Source organism: Ambystoma mexicanum, chromosome 8, assembly GCF_040938575.1.
Source record: "Ambystoma mexicanum isolate Mex_15411 chromosome 8, UKY_AmexF1_1, whole genome shotgun sequence".
Classification (NCBI taxonomy): domain Eukaryota; kingdom Metazoa; phylum Chordata; class Amphibia; order Caudata; family Ambystomatidae; genus Ambystoma; species Ambystoma mexicanum.
In genome coordinates this window covers 709,646,009-709,660,768 of record NC_090929.1, presented here as the reverse complement: position 1 = coordinate 709,660,768, position 14,760 = coordinate 709,646,009, and positions in this window count along the sequence as shown.

Sequence of the window (14,760 nt, the reverse complement as noted above, 5' to 3'; positions counted from 1 at the left end):
ATACTGATCTTAAGGGTTTTGTCTCGTCCACATACTATTAAGCTAACTGAGAGCACACACTGCTCTACACTTGACTTGGAATTTGTGGTGGATGGAATACAAGTGGTAATTCACAAAATATCTGTGGGTGCAGGCAGAGATGCTTTGATTTTCTTGCACCTCTGGAATTTCCCAGTGCAGGCCCCTGTTTCACAGAGGAAACTTGCAAAAGGAAGGAAGGGCTGTATACCTACCCCCCTTTCTGTATAGTTAGGGGCTGGTCGCATTCCTGATACTTCAATATGCATTAGCTGAATAGCATTCTGGAAGTAAAGAATTGACTGACAAGTGTGATAGTGTTTCAACAATACTTTATTACCATCAAATGGTAAGTGGGCAGGTTTGACTTTCTTAGTTCTTTCTGGGAATTTTCACTGAATATCCCAGTATTTAGCAGGTGTAAAACAATTGCCATTGCAGTTTGTACTGGGCATTTGTACTCGCCACCCTACTGTGCAGCAACTGTTCATCAACTGTATTTCCCTCTCGGAATTTGGACTACGTACCCCAGCACGCAGCAGCTGTTCAACAATTACGTTTCTCAGTTTGTACAGGGAATTTGGAATGAATATCGCATCATGCAGTGTGTTCTCAGCAGCTAATTCTTTCACTTCACAGTAGGATCTTTAACTCAATTTCACAGGATGAAGCATGTTCTAAGGAAGGACTCATTCTGGATTTGGACTCACAATCCCGATATCCAGAATTCTCTCAGCCAGTGATTCTTGTAGTTGGCTCCTTATTCCACTATGCACTGTTTTCTCAGCAAGGCCTGTCCACCTCTCTTTCACAAGCAAAACCACGTTATTTTTTGAAGCACTGAACATTTTATTTGTTTAATGCATGATAATTTGCCTATCTGTTTGAAACAATGATAAAAACAATGATAAAAGCTGGTGAGTATCCAATGAGCTGCAACCCTAGGGAGCGGTTAAAGACATCTAAACCTGTCCCATTACACTTGTGAATACCACAGGCGGCCCTGCCGCCTTTCCGTTCATTCTGACATTTTCAGCCTCATGTAAATAATGGCAAAGAAAAACTACGTTTTGACACGGTTTATTACTCAGTCAGACTCAACTCAGGCAGTTCCGTTCCCCCCCAATGAATGTGGCGCACAACAAATCACTATGATTTTGATTCAGGTTCTATTTGGTAAGGCCTCCAACCAGTCTCGCACCCAACCTCAACAAATAACCGATGCCACAATGGGCTCCGAACCAGGCCGGTGTGTAGTAAGAATATATATTTATTTGTTTGTTTGTTTGTTTGTTTGTTTATTTTATTTAGTATAGCGCTCCAGACCCAGGGGTAAATGGGCGCTTAAGGACAAGTTACAAGGTTACAGTATAAAAGCAGTTCTACAATTGTGGCAGAAATATGCCAAATATGGTATGTACAGGCAGGTAGTAGGAAACATTTCAGAGAATGTACAATATATACAGTTAGTACTGAGCTTAGTCTATCTGAGGATTACCCTCTCCAGAAGCCAGCTAATGACTAGTTTTCTGAACAATTGGAAGGATTTGGACATTTTAATATTCAGTGGCAGGGTGTTCCAGAGTTGAGGGGCGAGGACAGTGAAATCCGAGCCCCCCGCTCTTTTGGCGGTGATTCTGGGCACGATGAGGCTGAGAGTATTGGATGATCTGGTGACTCTTACGTTAGGTTTAAGAGTGAGTTTGTTGGTCAGGTACTGGAGGGCTAGGTGGTTTAAGGCTTTGTAGGTGAGGCAGAGGGTTTTTAGGTCAATTTTTTGCTGAATGGATAACCATTTGCAAGATATTCTTGTGTGGGAGATGTGCTCTCTCTTGGGAATATTTAGTGCTGCTCTCAGCGCATTATTTTGGAGGATCTGAAGTTTCTTGATTATAGCTTGGTTGGCACCAAGGTAGAGGCTATTACAGTAGTCAAGCTTCGATTGAATGAGGGCCCTCACCAGAATGAGGCAGCTGTTTGTAGATAGAAAAGGTCTACAGGCCATGATTAGTTTTCCCGTGTATGCGGTGGCTAAGGCAGTCATATTAACTTGTTTGGCGAGGTTGGTATTGGCGTCAAGGTAGAAGCCTAAAGTTTTCACATATTTCACAACTGGGATGATGTTGCTATCTATGGTGAAGTTTGAATAATCGGGGCTGAGTTTCTGTAGATTATTGGGGGACCCGACTAGGAGGAGCTTGGTCTTCTCATCATTCAGGCAGAGGCCGTGTGTGGCCATCCATGCCTGAATGATGGCGAAGATTTTGTTAATCCTGGTGGCGTCAGTGTTGTAGTTGCCAGAGATGGTGAGGAGTATCTGGGTGTCATCTGCGTAGTTGGTGTAGGTGACACCCAGATGGTCCAGTTTATCAAAGAGAGGCTTTGTAAAGATGTTACAGAGGGTGGGGGAGACACAGGACCCTTGTGGGACACCACAAGTGATGGGGATGGGGTCTGCTGCGGCCACAGATGAGAAGAACCTCATGGTTCTGTTGGCCAGGAAGGACTGTATCCACATGACAGCAGAGGGGGAGAAGTGGGCAGCAGAAGAGAGGTGGTTGCAGAGTATTTTGTTGTCAACCAAGTCAAAGGCTGCTGAGAGGTCTAGGAGGAGTAGAATGGCTGCTTTGTTTTTGTCCTTGATGTCATCAATCTGGCTTTTGAGGTCAACAAAGGCAGTTTCCGTTCCGTGTTGAGGGCGAAAGCCAGATTGACGCAGGCCTAGCAGTTGATTGGACTCCAAGTAATCCTGGATTTGCAGATAGGCAAATCTGTCGAGGAATTTTAGCAGGAAGGGGACCGTGGTGATAGGCCTGTAATTAGTGAGAATGGCCGGGTCGAGAGATTGCTTTTTTAGGAGGAGGAGAACCCAAGACTGTTTTAGGTTATTAGGTACAGAATTGGTCGAGAAGGATAGGTTTACTAGTTTGGAGATGAAGGGGCTAGGTCTCGCGCAGCATCTTTGATGATCTGTGTGGGGCAGCTGTCCCCTTTACAATTAGATGGTTTAAGGGATGCTATGATTTTTTGAATTTCGGGTATAGTAACCGGTTTGAATGTAAAACCGGAAGTATTGCTGGTAGGGGTGGGTGTGCTAGGTATGAAGGTGTTACTATTTGAAAGTTGTAATCTTTTGGATTCGATTTTGTTTTGAAGGCCAGTGATTTCGTTAGCTAGGGCATTTTGGATGCTGGTGCACCATGGCTTGTCCTTCACGCAGGTATCGGTTGGAGGATTCAGATTTTCTAATTCCTTCTTTAGCAGAAGATTGGGAATTATTTATTCTAACGTTGTAGGCTTCTTTTTTAGTGCAGATTATCTCTTTCTTATAGTGGGAGGAAATGGTCGTGAGATTAGCTTTGTTATCTACAGAAGGGTTAGTTTTCCATAGGGTTTCCATCTTGGCTTTCTTTTTTCTAAGAGTTTTGAGTTCCGGTGTGTACCAAGGGTTCAAGTGGGCTATAGGCTTACATTTGCGTTGCTTTAGCGGGGCAACAGCATCAATGGTGCTAGTTAGGGCATCATTGTAGGTGTTGACTAGAAGGTTAAGGTCGGCGGTATCTGGGAGTGTGTTTAGAAGGGGGAGGATCAGTGGTGTGAGGGTCTCTGCGGTGATGTTGTGCTTGTTTCTAGTCAGGCAGGCTGGTGCGTATGGGCGCTGTTTAGGGTTAGGATTGTTTTGGTAGATGTCGAATAATATGAGGGAGTGGTCAGTCCATACAAGAGGTTGTGGGGCTTTGCAGGTGATATTGCAGTTGTGGGCTGCGACCCAGTCAATAATTCTACCTTTCTGGTGGGTAGGTAGTGTAACGACTTGGGTGAAGTCATGCTCGGATAAGGCGTTAGCCAGGGAGGCAGCAGGAGAGTCGTTAGGGTCATTAAACCCTAGGTTAAAGTCTCCTAGAATAATATTTTGGGAGTGGGGCTTGGAATTCTCTGCTATGAGAGGTAATGTCTTCCTCGAAGGAGCTTATGGGGCCTGGGGGCCTGTATATAAGTTGCAGGATAATGGTACTCTTAGGGGTGGTTTGTACTTTGATGGTGAGGTGCTCGCAGGACTTTAGCGGGCGGGAGGTGATGAGTCTGAGGTCAAGTGAGGACTTGAATATGATTGCTACACCTCCTCCGCGAGCATTAGGTCTGTCCGCTCTGAGGATGGAGTAGTTATCGGAAATAGCAAGAGTGAGGCAGGGTCCTGCTGCTTCATGTAGCCATGTTTCTGTAGTAGTAAGGAAGTCAAGGTCTTCTGAAAGGATAATGTCGGCAATTTCGGTGGGGTGGGCTACTAGGGATCTAACGTTGAGTAGTGCCCCTTTTAGAGGTGTCGTGTTAGTGGCCTTAATGCTGTCCTTAGTTGTGGTCTTGGTCACAGGTGCGGTAGGCAACTTGCCAAATGTGGTAGGGAGTCTAGCGCCGAGTCTGTTATTGCGGTCCTGGAGGGTAGGCTTGCTTGTGGGGCGGTGAGCTAGTGGATTGGGATGGTGAGGTTTGGAGGCAATGTGGTCAGCTTTAATTGTGTTAGGGGTGTTGGGTAGGATATTAGCTAGTGTGGCATTAATTATGGCAGCGGAGTGTTGGTGAGTGAAGTGTGGGAAAGGTGTGAGGGAGGGGAGGAAGGGTGTGGGACAGGGGATAGGGTGGTGTCTAGGACAGCCTAGTTTAGCTGGTCCATGGTTATATGGTATGTAGCTGTTGCTGCTGCATGGAATGCTGTTGTTTACGATGCAAAAAGGGAGCATGGTGAGCATGAGCCAAGGGAGCATAGTTGGAATTATGCAGAGAGCGGGCAGTGTGGTTGTTAGCACAGCAGAGTACAAAGGAGGGCAGTTGCAGTAATACAACGACAGGCAGGCATAGGCTGAAATCGAAATTGCTCCTAGGGTGCAAAACGGGCAGTTCTAGTAATGCAACAACAGGTAGGCATAGGTGCAAAAAGGGCAGTTCTAGTAATGCAACAACAGGTAGGCATAGGATCAAAAAGGGCAATTCTAGTAATGCAACAACAGGTAGGCATAGGCTAAATTCGAATTTACTACTATGGTGAAAAAAGGGCAGTTCTAGTAGTGCAATAACAGGTAGGCATAGGTGCAAAAAGGGCAGTTCTAGTAATGCAACAACAGGTAGGCATAGGCTAAATTCGAAATTACTACTATGGTGCAAAAAGGGCAGTTCTAGTAGTGCAACAACAGGTAGGCATAGGTGCAAAAAGGGCAGTTCTAGGAGTGCAACAACAGGTAGGCATAGGTGCAAAAAGGGCAGTTCTAGTAATGCAACAACAGGAAGGCATAGGCTAAATTATTAATTTATTTAAAACAAATTTGACAGACTAACATCAGCCACCAGTGCTATGGCAACAAAAGAACAAAAATGACTTCCGTAAAGGCACCAACACAGAGATAATACTGAGATATGCAGTCACAATGTCCTTCAGCTTTCTTGTCAAATCACCCACCAGTACAGAAAAAGAACAATTCAAGACACACAGTGATTGCTGATTTGGTTATAATACTTTTTCTCCCAGCAACCCCCACCCTCCAAACATCAATTAGACTTGATCCCTCTAAATTGAAGGCCAGTGGCAGAGAGTGGGAACGCAATGGGAAAATCGTTTTGGGATTCTGATAAAATGCACTCTTTGGAATAAAGGATTCAAGGGGGAAAAATCGTCTTTCTACTCGTTACCACAGATGCAATATGAGGGAAAGAAAAGCAATGGGAAAATGTGTTTTGTCACACCTAAAAAGAACAATCAGGGCTTTGTGGTTTTGATCAGAGAACAATGGGAACAAAGGGGCAATTTCATTTTGCACCCTGCACACTCACATGGAAACAGGTTTTTGGGATTCATTCTTTTGGCAAATCGTTATGTCTATACCAGCCCAAAACACACTGGTAAGAGCTTGTTGGTTTCGAGTGTCAACAAAACACATACTGTGATTTCTATAGGGGAATTAATTGATTTACTTTAATTAAATATGCTAGGGATCTACACAGACAAACAGGATATTTTGCAAGGGGGAAATAACTTGAACAATGCTTGAAAGTGCAGGGCCTACACAATCTATGGCTTTGGGGATAGTTTTACTTACAGGAGAAGCATTGTAGTGAGCATCAGGGAACAGCAGGGCACCTCTGGGATGGCAAGGGTGTCAGTCAAGGTTAGCCTCCTCTGAATCCTCAAAGGGGTCCCAGTCAGCTTCTATGTCTCCTGGTCCTAGATTACAATGCAGATTTGGGGTCTCTCTGTTTGGATGGTTCTTGCAAGAGTTCAGCAGCAGTCTGCCTCCTGGAATAAGTGAAAAAGCACAGTTCTAATCCAAACTGGTGTACTTATAGGGCAAATGACAACACAAACTTTTCATAATTCCTGCAAAAGGGATTGGTTGGTTTTCTCTACCCACCTCCCACCTGTGTGCTAATAGGAGATGAGGGGTGTGAGTTAGGACAGCTTTGGGAGGAGAGTGCTTTGTCATCCCAAACTGATATGTGGGCTTGGTATGTTCAAAACTCCAAAAATCTATCAACATGGAAAGTACCCTAACGTTTCAAATCTTTACATGTATGAATATATTTTTTAAGAACTACATTTTAAGGCAAATAAGATGATGCTAATCTGAAGTCGGCACCCCCTTCCTATGCAGAGGTACAGGTTTTCTTCATTTACTCAGGAGCCATATCAGTGAAAAATATGCCACTTCATAGTTCCCATGTTAATTATTTTTTTCATCCTCACACCAACTTTCAAATCGCTCTGAATCAAGAGAAGGCCCAAATCAAATTTTCATTAATAACATTAGATATCTTTATCACAGCAAAATTGTTTTGGCATGGTTCAAATGGGGTTACTGTCACCTTCAATAAAAGTCTGGAATGACCACTGTGGCATATACACTGCCCTTTCCATGCAATAATATGTATTTTCCTATTGACTGAACTACAGCCTCTTCGTTTGTTCTCTTAAGTTGCATTTACCCTTAAGCATGTGACCAACCAGAGGCTGGCTCATGTTTATGTCCGCCTCCCCCTTTAAGGCCTGTGATGGCCCTGAATGCAACTCTAATGGACATTTTATGGGAATTGTGACCTCAAGGTAACTTCTGCTGAAAGAACAGACATGGCCTTATCTGTCTCCACCATGGTTTAAATCTAAGCAGTGTATATCTTTCTATATTTTTAAGTAATGGCCCTGATGGATGGTTGACAACCAGACCTCTCTCTCCAGGACAGCAGAGGAAAGATCTTGGAGGTTAGGTTTCATCTTTAGAAGAAATGACCGGCTGCATGTACACATTCTGCAAGGAATGGCTTTTAAACTCACACACAATGCATGTTACGTGACATTTTATAAGGCACCTGGATCTTATATCCATATGAATGTACTTCTTTAATCTCAAAGTTGCAAATTACATGAGTATCACTTCTGGAAACTGCCCATGGTGCAAAGCGGACAAAGCAGACTTCATACATATGCTTTGGGAATGCGACACAGTACAATCCCTATGGGCAAATGTCAAGCAGACATATGAGAAAGCGGGCACCTCCAATTACAGATGGTCCCCCGAGGAATGCCTCTTGGGAACATATCCCAGACTGGCCAAACTTAAACACCGGGTGAAGTTAATTGACTTACTGTGCATAGTGGCCAAAAGACATATCGCCATGTTCTGGAAAAAGCCAGCAGGGCCCAGACATAATGCTTGGCACAATGAACTTGTAAGATGGGTTAATGCAGAAACAAGGGCATGGGAAGATAGCGTCGCCAGGTCAACGGACGAGTCAAGTACCACCCTAGAAGCATGGAGGGAGATAATCAGAACTATAATCTATCCCTCAGATGATAAACCCCCATGAGCAAATATAGTCTGGACTATGCAGAACTACAGGAACACAGAAACACAGAAGGGAGGCCCCCAAATACCTAATGAAACTGCTGAACTCAAGAATCCCCCCTTCCCTACATCATGCCCTGCTGAGGACCCACAAACTGAGTGATGAAGACTAGATAAGGAGACAGTTAATGTTATTATGTTACCGTTTGAATATGTTCTTCTTTTTCCTCTTTTTCTTTCCTTTGTCTTTGTTACCTATTATATAACATCAAAGATCTCGCATTGGATGGCACATTTGATCTGCCATATGTCACTATGTTATGATGAATGCCAATAAACAAATTTGAAAATAAAATAAAATCCCTTCTGGATTGTCCATATGTATAGGGCAGTCATATGAGAAAACCATGTTCAAACTCTGAAAGTCCAGAGAGCACTCCTCTTAACATACTATCATTTGGATGAGGAAAAAGGGAAGTTCTTTTATTTTTCATAATTGCAATGAGCTCGATTTCCCTTCCGATGACTGGAGCACACTCTGGTATTACAGTGAAGAGAATGTATGCACTGCAGTCTCTTTAAGTAAAAGTGCAGCTTTCCATGGATTGAGTAAAACAGAATTGTCAGCCACATGTCTTTCTTTTCCTTGCAGAAATGTGCATATCTTCTCTCTTTTGAGATTCAAGCCAACTTTGATTCCTTTGAGATTTAGGCCTGTTTCTGGTTCAATAGGCCTCATGTCTGACATACACATTTCTGTGCTGGCCTTATACTTCAATGGAATTTTACAAATCACTCTGGCCTCTTTATTTCTGGCATTCAGGGTCTATATTTCAACTCACAAAGTGCCAGAATAAAAAGACGCAAGCAGCACACAATACAACTACTTGCTTCTCCCATAAAGAATAGTTAGGTCATTTGTTTAATCAAATTGCTGCATACACCAGCATTATATGTGGCACTTCACCATGGCCTGCAAATACTACAGACAATTCAAAATGTCCCCTGTCACGAGTGAGCAACCAATCCAGTCCAGACTTTTTTTCTTTTCATTCTTATACTGTACTTCTGACTTGAAGGAGGGGTGCACTGAATATTTTTTTATATTTCAATTATGCCTCAACGTAAATATTTTTTTAATAGAATACGGTACAATGAATTACACAATGAAGAATGGCAACTATATGAGCTCAAAACTTCGGTTTTATTAAAACTTGCAGACTTGTCTCTATACTTCAATGCCATGGCAGCAATAATCAAAGACCAGCCCCCTCCAGCCTGCTTGCCTGCACTCGTTAGCAAGAAGCAAGAATGTTTGTTTACTGGCATCAACACATTAAATAATTGAACAGTTGAATACTAAAGACACGCCTGTCTTATGAAAGTTATAACACTACAGTGTGTCTTTAGAATTGAACTCCATAACTTTCATAAGACTGCGGTGTGTCTTTCATACCAGTCTTACAAAAGTTAGAACACAAGCTTCTTGGCACGGGACTCATATTTGTCTCGGGAGGATAGCTTATGGGCAACATGCTCACCTTGGAAGCAAGTTGTCACGGAGCAACACAGGTTCGATCCCCGGGTCTTCACTTAGTAACCTCTCGGTATTAGGCACGTGATAAATAACCAATTTTTTTCAAATGTATTTATTGCTTGGCGGACGAAAATTCAATCTTTCAATTTAAAACATAAAGAATTTGATTAAATGGTTTACAGTAATTGATAACGTATGTTACAGTAAAATTATCATTTTGCATTTCCATTGTCATCGTTCTAGCACAGATTAAAAATAATAAAACACGATGAAAGGGAACTTTAAAAAACACAATTGGAAAAAGGTATGTGAAAATATGCAATAAAATTGTTTTTCACAATATAAACGTTAAAATCTCATGATTCACTCATAGTGAGAAATTAGCAATAAGAGTTAATGATACATAAAACAACCAGATTCAAATATTGATTGTTCAATATATTATTTGACACTGCATCACATTATGTTTGCTTATTATCATCTAAGTTTAATGCATTAAAAACATTAATTGTGCCTATTCTAACAGAAACACGTGAGGTGGAAAAAATAAGCTGCCAGAATGAATTCTAATTCATGATCAAGATATCATTAAAATAAGGTTTTAAGTATAGATTGCGTTTTTCAACAAGTTTAATACATTCTCTTAAAAGATGTTTCAAGCTTAGCTTTCACATTGGTTCTTCCAATTACAGAATCTGCATACATTTTCCTCTTTCTTAATAATACCTCGTTTTGCTAGCACTTCCTTACAAGGCCATAAATTAAGTCTGAATCTTAGATATGAACAGTGGAATTTAGCTGACAGACTCCTACTCAAATAATTAGCAAAAAGATACAATGGCCCTCATTAGGACCTTGGCGGAGGACCATGGCGCTATTAGCACCATGGTCCATGGCGCTAAGCTGCCAACTCCGCCATGGGGGTTGGCGGACTTACCGCCCCATTCCGAGGTTGGTGGGGCGGTAAGTCCCCAATCCCCATTTACCCTTCCCCATTCCCATTTCTGGCCCCATAGGGCATAATGGGAGTGGGGAAGCCGTTAATTACGCCACCGTAAATTACGGTGGCGTAATTAACAACAAGGTCCCTTAGCGCCATGGATTTTAACGCCTGCTAAAAGCAGGCGTTAAAATCACCATGGCGCTAAGGGAACTCGTACTCAGGCGGTAAGGGGCACCATGGTTTACGCCGGCGTAAACCCCTTACCGCCTGGGTCCTAATGAGGCCCAATGTCTTAAATTCAAATGGGTTAGTCTTAAAATCAACATATGTATTACAACATAGGAGTGTGCTGATCCAATCATGTTCATATAGTTTGGTTTTGGCCTTCGAGGGATTCAAGGTTAGAAGATCAAGAGTTATATCTGCATTGGCCATGATGGTAATTACTGCTGCTCTCCACTTGGTTGCAAAGACATGGGTAGCATTGAATACATACAGAGCATTTACTAAAGCGAATGCATAGTTATCAACAATAGCTTGTATATAGGGACAGAAGACCTAAAACATTTCGCCAAAAATGTGGCTTCTAACTTGTCCCAGGCTTTCTGCTTCATGATGTTCTTTGTTTCAGAGCCGTTAAGTAAAACAGGTACTGCTTTCTGTTTGTAATAAGATACGGCCGGAAGACAAGAACATTTGCCATTTTTAAACAAGATGGTCTTAGTTTGGAATATGGCTGTTTCTAGCTTCGTGTACATTCTAATGAAGTATGGGTCATCATTGGGGCGATCATTAATGTTGTCTCCTAAGTATTTGTATTTTTGAAAAACCTGGAGCTGTTCGGTTTATAAAGTCCAAGTTGTAGCTTTTGTCTTTCGTACAGGTTTGACACAATGCATCACTTTAGTTTTTGATAAATTAATCATTAATTGATTACTTTTGGAATATGTGCCCAATTCATCAAGAAGCCTCTCAAGACCTTTACGGGTGCGGGATAATAGGATGAGATCATCCACGTAGATAAGCCATGCGATTGGGTAGGCTCCTAATTTGGCTCCATCTGAAATCACACTAGCAAATTGCCACATCATGTCCAAGATAAAAAAAATAAAAAGGGCCAAGGCCAATATACAACCTTGTTTAAGGCCTCGATAAGTCGGTATATTTGATGTGAGAAGACCATCAAAAGGGAGGCGTATCTGTATAGAAGTTCCTGTGTGTGATAAGTTAACCAGATTCACAATAGATGTGGGACAGTTTGCTTTTTTTCAATTTTTGTATGAGAAGTTGTCTAGATATTGAGTCAAATGCAGACCCGAAATCGACAAATGCAAGATATAGGGGTTGTTTTGTCAGGATACAATGAGCTTTAATAGATGCTATAGTCATCAAATTAATGCTAGTTCCCAACCCTGCAACGAATCCGGTCTGAAAAGGACCTTGATGATTCGTGTTCAATGTCCATTCATTAAAATCCCTTAAGATAAATCTCTTAACGATCTTGCCTGGCGCGTCGAGTAAGGTTATTGGCCTGTAGTTTGTTGGACATTGCCGGTCACCCTTTTTAAAAATGGGAACCACAATGGAGTGTTTCCAGGACGCTGGCAGGGAATTAGTGTGAATGGCATGCTTAAAGACATTAAACAAAATGTCAGCCAGTCTTCCAGATGTTCTTTAAACATGATGTTTGAAAGACCATCAGGTCCTGGAGTTATAGAACGTCTTGACTTGTAGATGAAATATAAGATGTCATTTTATTTACGTGAAGGAAAAAACCGTTGTCCTTAAAATTAGTTGGGACGGTCACCGAATGTGGCGGCAATGCATACAGATCTTTGAAATGAGATATTCACTGGTGTCCAGGTACTCCATTTATTTGAACTGAGTCTTGTGAAGAAGACTTAGCTTAATTGGGGAGAAACCACACCTGGGCTGAGTTGTTTTGGGCCATGGCTTTTAACATACATTCTCCATCTCTCTGGTACAATCGCGCCTTACGCTGGCGAAGCCAATTTTTATTGTTTGCTTGTTAGGTGCTTATACAGCAAGTACATTCTGTTTCAAAGCGCCCACAGGCCAACAGGGAGGGGACAGGCGGATGTGAAACATTAAAATGCATAAAAATAATTAAATACAGTGGGGGTTGGAGGCAAACCTACTATGCCTTGTGAGTGTTCAGAATGTGCAAGTGCAGAAGGGAAGGGGCTTAGGGGTAGGTGCTGGGGTGCTCCTGGGTGAGCAGCAGGTGAAGTGCAATGTATGGTAAGTGCATGCCTCCAGGATGGAGGGTGTGCTGAGACAAGTGGTGAGGATAGACAGAAGTAGGGGTAATTCGGTGTGGGAGGTCAGGGCCCCAAGGATGCATAAGGGCCCTGGACACCAAACAAGCAACTGTGAGATTAGCAGAGGAAGGAGGACGGTCTTGAGGAGCTATGGTCTTGTGGTTAAGTGTTTTCCCTCACAGCCACGTGACCTGGGATTGAGTCCTTGACGTGGGACTGTTTACTTCTATGGTGCAGCAAATTATCTGTTTTTAAATTATCTTAGTACTGACGAGGCAGCTGGGGAAGGAGAGTTTGTAACCCCCACCTTGTCCCCCAGTGGTCTCACCAAGGCACAGTTGTATGCAATCCTGGTCACATTGTAAGACAACCTCCATGGAGGCTTCAAAGAGGAGATCAGTCTCCTCCGGCAGCATCTCTCCTTATCAATCTCTGCAGTAAAGTTGGAAGTCAAAGCCTTGGCTGAGAGGGTTGACACTGCACAGATGTCTCTCACCATGATGACTGCAATGGTATCTAGTCAGGAAGCTGAGGTCAGTGCCTTGAGGCAACAGCACCGTATTCTCTCAGATAAATATGTTGATGATAAAACCGGGACAGCGCTTTGAATACTGGGTGCGGGGCCTACCTAAAGGGGCCAAAAAAGAGGACATTCTGAGATTCTTACATGAACGCAGAGAAGCGTGCAGCACTGATTGGGAATCTGAACCTGACAAGATTCAAATAGACTGGGATCATCGAATTGGCCCAAAAACCAGATCACAATCCCTTGCCATGCAATATATACTAATAAAATGTCATGCATTTAAATTGAAAGAAAAAGTACCCAAGAAAGCCAGAGAATTTCAAAAAGTGACCTATCAAAATTTGTTATGCAGATTTCTTCAGGACTTGACTGCGGGTACTCAGCTGAGGAGAAAGAGCATGAAGCCAGTCCCTGAAGTGCTGATCAAAGGGGGTGTACGAAATCAATGGCGGTATCCATTGGGGGCTTGGCTGTCACATGGAAGGAATCTCAACCTAGCATAGGTGATATCAAAGAGGTGGACACAGTGGTCAGGATCTCAGTAGAAGAGCAATCTAATGAGAAGGGTTAGACCCTAAGTCAACAAAGATGGAATTAGCAGAGAGCGGGCGATGACCTGGAAAATGCAGACCATGCTCCTATGGTGATGGTTCCTGCAGATTAATGTACCAGGTTTGCCAAAATTCTGACAATTATATGAGATAAGAACAGTTACAGTTGTTTGAAGAGCTCTGATTTAGACAGTTGTGTAAAGAGGTGTATTTGTAAGTATCTTAATTCTTGTAAGTATCTTAATTCTGTGGTGTTTGTTAGGCAGTTGTAAACTTTGAGGCACAGGTGGTTGATGGGGCCTGCTTTGTACCGCTTACTCCTCAAGGAAGCATTTTCCAACACAATTTAATGCATCCAACACCTCCAAAATGGCAGGAGTGGCTGTGTTGATTATCAATAATGTGCCCTTTCATGTAACAGAGCACCTGGTAGATCCAGAAGGTACATTTGTCATTGCCAGAGGATCGATTTCAAGTGTTCAGATTAGTTTAGCCTCTGTCTATGCTCCTAACAACAATCACTTTTCTCGAGAAGTTTTGGTCACTGATTGAAGATTTTAAAGGAGGGACATCTGTGTATAGCAGGTGATTTTAATATAGTTCCTGATCTGTCCTTAGACACATCTGGTAAGTCACAAACCACTGTGGGCCCCATGCTGATACCCTAATGGGAAATGTTGATAATTTCTTGATATCTGGCATTCTCTGCACCCTAGAAACCATGAGTTCACAAACTACTCACATGTGCTTAGGAGTATTTGCAAGTAGAACTGTGGCTCTTCCTCAAATTAGTGAGTCTGCTGGCTGAGAAGAGTGAGATTGGCACGATAGATGTGTGTGATCATGCCCCAATATTTATGGATGTGTCAATTAGATCTACAGAACTACAGACATCGGCTGCTTTACAAGCACAGCTGCGTGGGTAAAAGATTGTGGTAATTAGGCAGTAGTTCCAGTACTGCCACCATACAGCAGCATGACCGCACTGTTGTACTATATGTTTGACGGTAAGGTGTAGGATTTTATTCCAGCAAAATGTAATCCACAACCTTACCACCAAAAATTAGCAAAATC